We start from the raw sequence: 11,739 nt of genomic DNA, 5'->3' as shown, positions 1-11,739 counted from the left end.
AATATCTAATTCAAATTTTGGCATTAACTTGCACGGTAAATTCTTTGACACTTCTCTCTCCAGAGGATGGAGCTTAATCTCTCTCCTCTTGAGTGTGTGGGCTGTACTTAAATGTGACTCATTGCCACTGATACAGTAAGGCTGATGGAATGGTGTGGAGACCTCTGGGTTCATAGGACATAAACACATTGCAGCTTCCATCTTGGCTGGTCTCTTCTTGGGGATCGTTTGCTCGGGGAGAAGCCAGCTACCTAAACATCAGCCACTCCTGATGGAGAAGTGGCTTTTATGGAAAAGTGGCCACATAGCTAAGAACTGAAGGCCTCCTGGGACCATCCAGGAAGGAACTGAGGCCTCTTCCAAGAGCCACATGAACATGAGCCACATGTTTCTCATGGAATTTCCCAGCCCCAGTCAAGCCATCAGGGATGATACAGCCCTGGCTGACAACTTGACTACCCAACCTTGAGAGAGGCCCTGAGCCAGAAGCACTCAGGAGTAAACCTCTCCTGGATTCCTGATCCTGGGAAATTGTGGAAGATAATACATGTTTGTTGTTTTTGAGCACTGCTAAGTTTTGGGTAATTTGTTATGCTGTGGCACATAACAATAAAGAGGTCCAGAGGGAGAGAGTGAATTCATTGCACTTTAATATTTTTCTTGCTCTAAATTAATTATACTAGTTCCCCTTTATCTGCACTTTCACTTTCTACAGTTTCAGTTACTCTGCTGTAAAGATGTGGTCTGAAAATATTAAAAATGGAAAACTCCAGGAAATAAACAATTCGTAAGTTTTTAAATTGCATGCCACTTCTGAGTAGCGTGATGAAATCCTTGCACCATCCTTGCTCTGTCCTGCCTGGGATGTGAATCATCCCTTTGTCCAGTGTGTATCCATGCTGTATATGCTGCTCACCCATTAGTCACTTAGTAGCCACACCTCAGTCATCAGAATCAACTTTGTCCAGGTATCGCAGTGCTTGCATGTTCAAGCAACCATTATTTTTACTTTCTATCATAATGGCCCCAAAGTGCAAAAGTATTTGTTTAGAAAAACTTACAGTATATAGGGTTTGATCACTATCCCTGGTTTCTGGGCATCCACTGGGGGTCTTGGAAGCGTATCCGTGATGGATAAGGGGACCACTGTATGTAAAGTATTACAAAGCTGTCGATTTGGTTTCAGAACTTTAAGAAGAATTTCCATGGCTAATAAACAGGATGCATTTTTGATGGCTATCTGCATTCACAACAGTCTAGCTTTGGACTGAGAAAGAACTGAGCCATGCTAAGCAGATTCTATGATGGTCCACAGCAACCACCTCCTGGTTATTCACTTTCCCCCAGTTATGTAATTCAGCACCAAACACTAAGGTAGGTGCTGCTGGGAAGAGGGATTTCTTTGCAGCTGTAACTAAGATCCTCAAATCAGTTGATCATCTTAAGAGGACAGGGGGATTCTCCTGGGTTAGGAACACAATGTCCTAATCAGGTGAAGGCCTTAAAAGGACTGAAGTTTCTTCCCTGAGCAAAGAAGGGATTCAAAGGTGAGATGGATTCAATGTGAGGGAATTGCTCCATTGTGGGCTTTAGAAATGGAGTGAGCCACATGGCATGCTAATGCTGGTGGCCACTTTAGGTGTTGGGAGCAGCCCTCCCCCACGGCTCCTTGCTGACAACTGTCCTAAAACAAATAGGGACCTCTAGTCCCACAACCATACCAGAAACAACTGAACTACAAGAATTCTGCTAACTGTCTGTGTATAAATTTAAAGGAGGATCCTGAGCTCAAGATGAGACCCCAGCTTTGTGAGCCCCTAGGAAGCCTCGCCCTGAGCTAACTTCCGTGCCAATCGTCCTCTATTTTTTTTTTTTTTTTTTGTATGTGGGACACCACCATAGTGTGGGTGGTGAGTGGAGTAGGTCCACACCCAGAATCTGAACCCACAACCCCGGGCAACCAAAGCAGAGTGCCAGAACTTGAACCATTCAGGTAACACGGCCCAGCCCCATGCCTAGATTTCTGACCAGGGAACTGTGTTAAGCAATGGGTGTTGTTTTGAGCCACCGAGTCACGCCAATTTGTTACACAGTAATAGAAACTAATACACAGGCTCACTGTGCAACAGATAAGCACAGAGCATTTTTCTGCTGGAATGAATTTATGAACTGGTAAGCATGCTAGTTGCATAAAATAAAAATCTTCCTAACTTCTTTTGTATTTTTCATTTTATGATTTTCAATAATATAACTACATTTTAATACAATAATATTTCATTCATTTATTCAACAACTAATTTAATGCCTACTATGTACTGGAAATGGCTTTATATGCTGGAGATGGCTTTATATGCTGGAAATACAACTTTGACCTAAACAGCCCAAAGCCCCTGTGCTCATGTGCCTTACCTCCTAGAGGTTCCCCAAGAATGCGCGCGAGCCATTGAGTTGTTTTGGTGAAAAATTGACACATCCTGACCCACTTTGGCAGGATCACTAACCCCTGCGGGGAGAAGAGTCCATGGGTGGCAGGTGAGGGGGTGGCGCTGGTGCCAGAATTCAGGAGTGAGAGGGTGGAGACTAAGGAGAGAAGAGGGGCTGAGGGTGAGAGGGACAGAGAGAAGGGCTAGAGAAGCAGGAGTGAGGAAAAGAAGCAGAGATAAAGAATCCAAAACAGTGGGAATTCTCAGATTTAAACATATGTATTGTTTTAACGATCTTTAACATACATATCTACAGAGCCCAGCAGAGTATTCTTGCATTTGGTATTTACTACATTCTGTGGGGCTGCCTAAAAACTAATTGCCCCGTTATGTTAATCAGTTTAAAAAACAATAACAAGTGTCCCAATAAAATAGTCACACTGTTTAGTTGTGAACAACTCATAAAAGCAGGCAATGCATGAGCACAGGTGAAGGGCATTTTGACTGCATTGAGCAGTTGCGACTTCGTGAAAATTAATACACAGTAACAAACTATGCTTCCATGTGCTTCTTTGTACTGAAATTGTCAGGGATTCACACAGACACACTCAGGGCTATGGAATGAAAATCATTTTAAACTACAACAACCTGAAGTCACAGATGAACCGTCTGGGAAAGTAAAACAGGAGCTCTGTGAGTCTGATTGCAGTGCCCTGTAGACACATTTCTGTACGAAAGGGCCCAAATCACTTCTTTTACAGATTAGATCCCTGATGTTCAGGGGTTTTCAAGATTGTGTTACCCGCTGTAGTCAATAAACAAAAAGAAAGTTGGTCTCCTTCAGAACATCTATCTGGCGTTTTCAGGGACAACTTCTCCAGGTTTAAAGGGAAAACCCCTGTCCCTCCACCTTCATTCCCAGGGCAAGCTCCCTCTCTAGCATCAAGTTCCCTGGGGATGAGTTTTCTTTTAGAAGAGTCTAGGGGGAGAGGTAAGGGGTGGGAGGTGGGGAGTCCATATCAGGGAAAGTGATTCCAGTGAGAGGAGGAAAATGGGCTAAACCGAGCCAGGGGGTCTCTCCCTGGTTTCCTCAGACAGCCCCTGGGCCAAGACTCAGGGAGACAGACAAGAACTCTCTGTGCAAGAGGAGAGGGGTCAAGCAGAGTCCCAGGTCCCCAGAGGTGGCTCTCAGGGTCTCCTCCTCCGCGGGCGGTGTCTGGGGCGGGAGGCTCAGTGTTGGGGAGTCCCCATCTCCCTGTTTCACTTCTCCCTCTCACAACCTGTCAGGTTCTCCTGCCTGGATTCTCCTGAAGACGCCCCAGTTCTCACTCCTTTGCGTGTCCGGTTTCTAGAGAAGCCAATCAGCGTCTCCGCTGTTCCCGGTTCGAAAGCCTCTACGGACCCGCCAGGACTCAGATTCGCCCCAGATCCCGGAGCATGAGCATCACGGCGCCCCGAACTTTCCTCCTGCTGCTCGCGGGGTCCTGTTCCTTACCGAGATCTGGGCGGGTGAGTGCGGGGTCGGGAGGAAACGGCCTCTGCGGGGCAGCAGAGCAAATGAACCGCGCGGCAGGGCGCAGGACCCTGGGGAAGGCGCGTTTCTGCGGACACCTGCCCAGACCCCCTCCCCACCTCGGCCCCGCCCAGTCCTGACCCCTCCTTTCTCCCGCCCCCGCCTCCTCCCCACGCCGATTCCCCGCCCTTCTCCGTCTTCTTCCCCTTTTCGGTCTCAAGACTCCCTTTCCCCCACCCCCTTGTGTCCCCCATCACCCGGGGACCCGTGCCCGGCGGAGGGTCGGGCCGGGTCCCACCCCCCCCCCCCCCCCAGGCTTCCACTCCCTGAGGTATTTCAGCACCGCCGTGTCCCGGCCCGGCCGCGGGGAGCCCCGCTTCATCGCCGTCGGCTACGTGGACGACACGCAGTTCGTGCGGTTCGACAGCGACGCCGCGAGTCAGACAGCGGAGGCGCGGGCGCCGTGGATGGAGCAGGAGGGGGCGCAGTATTGGGGGAACGAGACGCAGATCTTCAAGGAAGCTGCACAGAGTTTCCGAGTGGGCCTGAACACCCTGCGCGGCTACTACAACCAGAGCCAGGCCGGTGAGCGACGCGGGCCCGGGTCCAGGTCACGACCCCCTATCCCCACGGACGGGCCGGGGTCTCCCCGAGTCTGCGGGACCCGCCCGGCGCCCCCACCCGGGAAGAGCGGGCGGAGCCTTTCGCGGTTTCTATTTTAGTTTAGGTTTAATCACTTCGGGTCGTCGGGGGGCCGGGGCGGGGCCAGGGTCCCACACCATCCAGAGGATGTCTGGCTGCGACGTGGGACCAGGCGGGCGCTTCCTCCGCGGGTACAGTCAGGACGCCTACGACGGTGCCGATCACCTTGTGCTGAACGAGGACCTGCGCTCCTGGACCGCGGCGGACAAGGCGGCTCAGATCACCCGGCGCAAGTGGGAGGCGGCCGGTGAGGCGGAGCGCTGCAGGAGCCTACCTGGAGGGCGAGTGCGTGGAGTGGCTCCGCAGATGCCTGGAGAACAGGAGGGAGACGCTGCAGCGCGCAGGTACCTGGGGCCGCAGGGGCCTCCGGATTTCCTCTCGGGGTGGGGCTGGCATCCCATAGAGAGGGGTAGAAAATGGGTTAGACAACTGAATATGCCCAGCCCGTGAATCGGAAGACTGAGTCCGCTAGGGTTTCAGATCCGGTACCAGAAAGACTCCCCCAGAGGGCCTGCCTTTCTCTCAGGGCCGTGACGGATCCAGTCTTTCCAGGGATGGAGAGGGAAGCTATCCCTGAAATAACTGAGAGGGGTTCCCTTTGACTCTCGTAGCAGCTCTGGGACTTGGCCTCTCAGGCCTTGTTCTTCGACTGTACACCTATGTGTTTGAGGTCTGATCAGGTTTACTGAGTCATTTCACCTGCACCAAGGTCAGGATCAGAAATCCCTTTACTCCCGTTCAGAGACCTGCCTCCCACCCTGGGCTGTCTCACGCTGATTCCAGAAATTTCCAAGGAGTGGAGATAATTTCAGGTCCCTGTGTCCAAGCTGGGTGTTGTGCTCCCTTCCCCCACCCCACTTGTCCTGTCCATTCTCAGGATGGTCACATGAGCGCTGCTTCAGTGGCCCACATTGATGCAAAGTTCCTGAATTTTCTGACCCTTCTCCTCAGACCCCCCCAAAGACATATGTGACCCACCGCCCCATGTCTGACCATGAGGTCACCCTGAGTTGCTGGGCCCTGGGTTTCTACCCTGCGGAGATCACCATGACCTGGCAGTGTGACGGGGAGGACCAGACCCAGGACATGGAGCTTGTGGAAACCAGGCCTGCAGGGGATGGGACCTTCCAGAAGTGGGCTGCTGTGGTGGTGCCTTCTGGAGAGGAGCAGAGATACACGTGCCATGTGCAGCATGAGGGGCTGCCTGAGCCCATTACCCTGAGGTGGGGTAAGGAGGGAGACGTGGGCTCAGAGCCTCTTCTCAGGGAAACCAAGAGCCCTTCTGGAGAACTTCAGCAGGGTTGGGGCAGAGGCTGGGGGTCAGGGCCCTCACCTTCCCTCGCTTCTGTTCCCAGAGCCGCCTCCTGAGTCCACCATCCCCATTGTGGGCATCGTTGCTGGCCTGGTTCTCCTTGGAGCTGTGGTCACTGGAGCTGTGGTGGCTGGAGCTGTGATGTGGAGGAAGAAGCACTCAGGTAGGGAAGAGGCGTGGTTGGAGTTTTCTTGTCCCACTGGGTGGGCTTCAAGCCCAGGGAGAAGTTTTCCCTGCCTGGTTAATGGGAAGTCTCACCCACAGGCACATGTGCTTTCCTCGCCTGGGGCCCTATTTGCTAACACTTCCTCTTTAGTAAAGCACATGTGAGAATGAAGGTCAAATTTATCATTATGATGAGTCTGATGATGGGGACCTGATTCCCAGTGGTCACAGAACAGAGGGAAGGGGAGGAAGTCACAGGTCATGAGGGTGGTTGGTCCAGTCTCCACACATGTACTTTCCTCATGTTTCCTGATCCTGCCTTGGGTTTCTAGTCACAGTTCTGGAAACTTCTCTGGGGTCCAGGACTAGGGGGTTCAGTTAGGACCTCATGGCCCTGCCTCCTCCCTGGTTTCTCACAGGGTGTTTTCTTCCCACAGGTGGAAAAGGAGGGAGCTATGCTCAGGCTGCAAGTAAGTATGGAGGGGGGTTGATCCCCGAGACCCTTGGGATAGTGTAGATGGGAGCCCATGGGGGAGCTCACCCACACCATAGTTCCTCCTTTAGTCTCACCTCCTGTGGGCTCTGACCACGTCCTGTTTTGTTCCATCCCAGGCAGTGACAGTGCCCAGGGCTCTGATGTGTCTTTCACCACAGGTGAGACTCCAGAGGACCTGAAGTGGGGAAGGGTCGGGGTAGAGGGGACCAGACTAGGTTATGGGGATTCTTTGATTGGGACATTTTGAGCATGTGGTGGGCTGCTCAGAATGTCATCAATTACAGTGAGTGACTTCAATTTGTTCATAATTATTTTCTTCTATAGCGTGAGACAGCTGCCTTGTGGGGAACTGAGTGATGCAAAATTTGTTCCTGTCCACCCACATTGTGACTTCAGGAATCTCTGACTTCTGTTTCTGCAAAGGGCATCGGAATGTGTCTGCGTTCCTATTAGCATAATGTAAGGTGGTGGGGAGACTGGTCTCCCTGTGACCCCCTCCCCACACTGACATGTGTTCTCTTCCCTGATCGACTTTCCTGTTCCAGCAGAGCGGGGCTGGGCCGTCTCCATCCCTGTCTTAGCTTTTTGTTGCACTGAGCTGCAACTTCTTACTGCCTTATTGAAAATAAGAATCTGGATATGAACTTGTTTTTTTTCAGGTTCTTGCCATGGGGGAGTGATGGGTTAATTAAAGGAGAAGATTCCTAAAATTTGAGAGGGGAAATAAATGGAAGCACTGAGAACTTTTCAGAACTTGTGTGTTTGCTTTGTTCAGTGTGTTGCAGGTGGGGACAGAAGAAGGCTGTGAGGAGTTGAATGTGGATCGGGCCTGTACCTGGTTGGTGTTGAGTGCATCATGGGCTTTGACATGGTCACTCCTTGGTTGGGTCATCTTCTCTGCGCCTTTTTCCTTGTCCTTTCAGTAGAACCTGTCCCACAGGACCTGTGGGCACAAGTATTCGGACATCACATGGGCCTTGTGTCTCCAGGACCGTGGGCAGTGAAGGCTTCATGTGGCGGAGTCAGCCTAGGTTCAGGCCTGGATCTGGTCCTCAGGTCCCCTCTTGAATGTTTATCTGTTGTTTCTTCGTTTCTGTAGAGGATCGTGCCTGTTCTTGTTCTTGTGTATGAGTTCTGGTCATTCTCCTCTGGGTGTCCCCCTTCTCTGACAGCAGCAGAAGTCATTTGGCCTGTCATTGTCAGGTGGCCCCTGCACACAGGTGTCTCTGGTGTCCAGAGATGAGTTTTCAGACTCTTCCAGCTCTGTCCTCCTTCTAGTGCTTAACTGTCATTTCCACCTTTCCCCAGCCTTCTCAAAGGAGCCAGATTCTGGAATTAGAGAGGAGGGATCCCGTAATTTCTCATCCTAAAGTTCCTGTTGGGATTCTTCTGCTCTGCAGCCTGCCCTCTCTCCTGGCCTTGCTCTACTCATCCTGGTGCTGGCTCCAATCCAAACTCACAATGTATAAAGCAGAGTATACTTTAGATTTATACTGGTTGGAAAATAGGACTCATAAGTCACAAATCATTGTTTTCTGAAGAGAGAAATGTAATTGTGTGCTCTGGTGTGCAGGAGGGTTGGTGTGGGAGGGAGAGATGGAGGGAAGGGGCATTGATGTCAGGGTGAGTGGACATTGTGCTGTAGCTGCCACAAAACAGCATGTGGCCTGAGGTTACATTATTAAAGATATTATGTCTAGAAAAGGGAGGTGCTCTACACTGAACATTCATTCAACTGATATGGCTTGTGTACCAGATGTATGACATACTACTTATTAAAGATATTATGTCTAGAAAAGGGAGGTGCTCTACACTGAACATTCATTCAACTGATATGGCTTGTGTACCAGATGTATGACATACTACTTATGCATCTGAGAAACATCACTGAAGTAAAAACAGAAAAATTGCTGGCCTTGTGGAGCATATGTTGTAATGAGAAGATACAGACTGTATGTTATAAGCATAGTAAATAAGGACAGTGTTTATGTTAGAAGGTGGTAAGTGCTATGAAAAAAGTGCAGTGGAGAAGGCGATCCAGAGTGTGTGGGTGGGGACAGGGAAGATGGCTGTTTAATTTAGGTGGTCAGTGTGGATCTCACTGGGACGGTGGCTTTTGAGGAAAGATGTGAAGGACCTGAGAAATTATCCACGAGGATGTCTGGGGGAAGTTCCTTCCAGGCAGGGGAACCCCCAGTGCAAATGCACTAGGGCAGGAGTGTGTCTGTGTGTTCTGGGAAGAGTGAGGGGGCCAGTATGGCTGGAGCAGAGAGCAATCGAGATGATAAAGGTGCAGCCAGACCATGTGGGCCTGGAGGATGTGAAGGGCTTTGGCCTGGGTTCTGAGTGAGATGGGGAGGTACAAGACAGTTTAGAGCAGAAGAGGGTCATGGCATGACTTCTCCTTTAAAAGGATCACTGTGGCTGCTGTGCTGAGAGCAGAATTGGGAGGCCAAGGGCAAGGGAGGCACTAGGGAAGCAGAGGGAACTAGTGCAGCGTTCTAGGCTGGAGGTGTCCATGGCTTCCACTGGTGTGAGCAGTGGAAATGGTGGGAAGTGGTTGGATTCTGGATACATTCTGAAGATGGACTTTGCAGCATTTTCTAATGGATTAATCTGGGGACTGAGAAAGAGGAGTCATGGAGGACACCCCAAATTTTGGAGCGTGCAAGTAGAAAGGTGGAGTTGCTGTCAGCAGAGATGGGGAAGAGTTTGGAAGGAGCAAATTTACAGGCATTTGGTTTAAGAGATGTTGGAGCTGAGATGTCTATTAGAAATGCAAGTGAGATAGCAGGTAGGCAGTTGGACAAATGAGTCTGGAGGTTAGGAGAAATGTCTGAACTGGAGAAATGGATTTGGGAGGTGACACCATATGGGTGATATTTAAAGCTTTGAGAACAGATGAGGTCACCAAGGGAGTGATGGCTATAGAAGAGAAAGGAACAAGGACCGAACCCTGGACCCCCCATTGATAAGGGATCTGATCAAATTACATACCTGGGGCAGATTGCACAGTTCTGGCTCTGTGTCTAGAAAGCATGGAGACCAAGAGGTCCCAAACTTTCATGTGCACAGGAATGCCCTGGACATCTCGTTCAGATTCTTGAAGAGAGCATGAAAGTCTGTATATGTAACATGGTTGGTTCTGACGCTGCTGGTCTTCAGATCACACATTTAGTAGCAAGAATGTAGACCTGGATTCCCTCATGGCTGTGCATCAGCCTCACCTGTAGGGCTTGTTAAATAAGGGATTCCTTGGTCTTGAGCCTAATATTCTGAGATGGTGGGCCTGGGGAGAGGCCTGAGTAGTTTTTAAGAAGCTTCACAGCAATGCTGGTACTCAGCCGTCACCACTGGGGTCTTTCTGGTGACCAGCCCCCACCCTGAAGCTATCTAGGACTCCTCAGCCATTTTATTATCATATCAAAGTCCCTCTGACCACTCAGGAGATTCCAAGGGTTTCAGGAGCTCTATGCTGAGAACCAGGGAGAAACAATACTTTTTATTATACCACAGGCTACCCCCTGATCTTTGACCATAGATCTCTTATAGCAGAAGGACCGTAGCAGTTAGAAGATGCTGGCACGTTACTGTTTCCTATTCAGTCATTAAGATTAGTGCAGTCCATCATTCTATGGTATGAATATGTTTCCCAGGACAAAACCACTTGGGTTTGCAGGCTTCCATTTGATCTTGTCAGGTTCCAGAAGCAGGAGTGGTCTCAGCAATATATGGCTTCACCCTTGCAGGTATCTGGATATTTGAGCTAAGAGACAGTATCATCTCTTGATCAGACCTGTTCTGAGTTGTTAATGTAATATTGGATTTCCTTCATAACATAATCCATTTGTTCATTCCTTTACCCACAGCTACTATTTATCTTTCTCTCCATTTATACCAAACTTTTCCACCTTTGGAAGGGACATTAAGTTTGGCTGCTGTGCTGGTCTAGACTGCAGGCAGCAATACTAGTCTAGCAGTGCCTCCCCCTCAGTCCACTCCCATTCATAGAGGAGAGGGCCACAGAACTAGTGGGCTAACTGAGCACTAGGCAATATAGCTGCATTTCCTCTCAGCCCCAATGTACCAGATGGGGTGAAGCCACAACCCATCCCTCCAGGCCCTTAGGAATTCTGACATACAGGTTCAAAAGTATAGTTCCAGTTTCTTGCTTAGGAATCTTTCCTGTTTCTGGCACTTGTAGTTGCATCCCTCACCTGAGACCACGGCATCAGGTAGGAAGAAAGAAATTCGAGGTGAATATAGTCACACCAATGTCCTCCCCATTTTGGAAGAATTGTAGAGTCATAGCAGCATCCTGCTCTACCCCCCACCCCCCGCCAGATTCTCCAGGAGAAAGTAAGGAAACGCTCTAGTGGGGACACTCCTTTGGCCCCACTCATGTTGGGTGTGAGCACACACTTGTGAAGATGTGTAAACCAGCCCTTTGTGCCTCTCTAAACCCCCACCCCATTTTGGACAATCAGTGTTTCAGTTTCCCATTCCAATTCTCTATCAAACTATTACTCTGAGGAGGATATCTCTCTGTCCATTGTTGTACATTATGGGCTATAAAGTATGTTCTTTGTTCTGAAGAAATGTGACTCAGCAGTCCAAATTGGTGTAATATCTTCTGTTCTGGTTCTTTTATAGCACTCTGAGCATTTGCATCTACTACTGGGTAAGCAAAGCCCAATCCAGAGTCAATGTCTACTCCTGTCAAGACCCATTTGTAGCTCTCCTGGGCCACCAGTGTCAGTCTGATTTGCCAGCTACGTTCAAGGCCTTCCCACCAGGGAATCTGCCAGATAGCCAATGTAGTCTCTCTATCTGCTGATAGACAGAGCAGTTCTTTTTGGTATTTTGTGCCTCAGAGGATGCAAGTGGAATATGTCTAGATTCAGCCCATCTCTGCATTGCTGAAGCACCCCCAGTGTGCACTTATTTCATGGATCCAGGTAGCCACATCAAGGAGGACAACAGGTTATCCGCTCATTGATTTCAGTCTCTTCCCAACGCAGAAGGGGGTTCTTGTGATGGGTATCAACATGTCCTACTTTACACACCCCTCAAATTCCCATGGTGATTTCCATAGGACTGTGCCCCATATAGGCATTCCTTTAACAAA

At 49.8% G+C, this 11,739-nt stretch overlaps 2 pseudogenes across 1 annotated transcript; both read left to right on the top strand.

The window, feature by feature from the left end:
• Window positions 1–3,860: 3,860 nt before the first annotated feature.
• Window positions 3,861–4,658, top strand: LOC147915668 (popy Class I histocompatibility antigen, A-1 alpha chain pseudogene; annotated as a pseudogene).
• Window positions 4,659–4,692: 34 nt separating this feature from the next.
• Window positions 4,693–7,364, top strand: LOC147915667 (class I histocompatibility antigen, Gogo-OKO alpha chain-like; annotated as a pseudogene). Its single transcript, XR_015554081.1, has 6 exons — window positions 4,693–4,985; window positions 5,594–5,866; window positions 5,994–6,113; window positions 6,553–6,585; window positions 6,728–6,769; window positions 6,936–7,364. The product of XR_015554081.1 is annotated as a class I histocompatibility antigen, Gogo-OKO alpha chain-like (transcript).
• The last annotated feature ends 4,375 nt before the right edge of the window (window positions 7,365–11,739 follow it).

Source organism: Ceratotherium simum, chromosome 13 (assembly GCF_057802395.1).
Source record: "Ceratotherium simum simum isolate JZ-2026a chromosome 13, ASM5780239v1, whole genome shotgun sequence".
In the NCBI taxonomy this organism is placed as follows: domain Eukaryota; kingdom Metazoa; phylum Chordata; class Mammalia; order Perissodactyla; family Rhinocerotidae; genus Ceratotherium; species Ceratotherium simum.
This window is presented reverse-complemented; position numbering and strand designations above follow the sequence as displayed.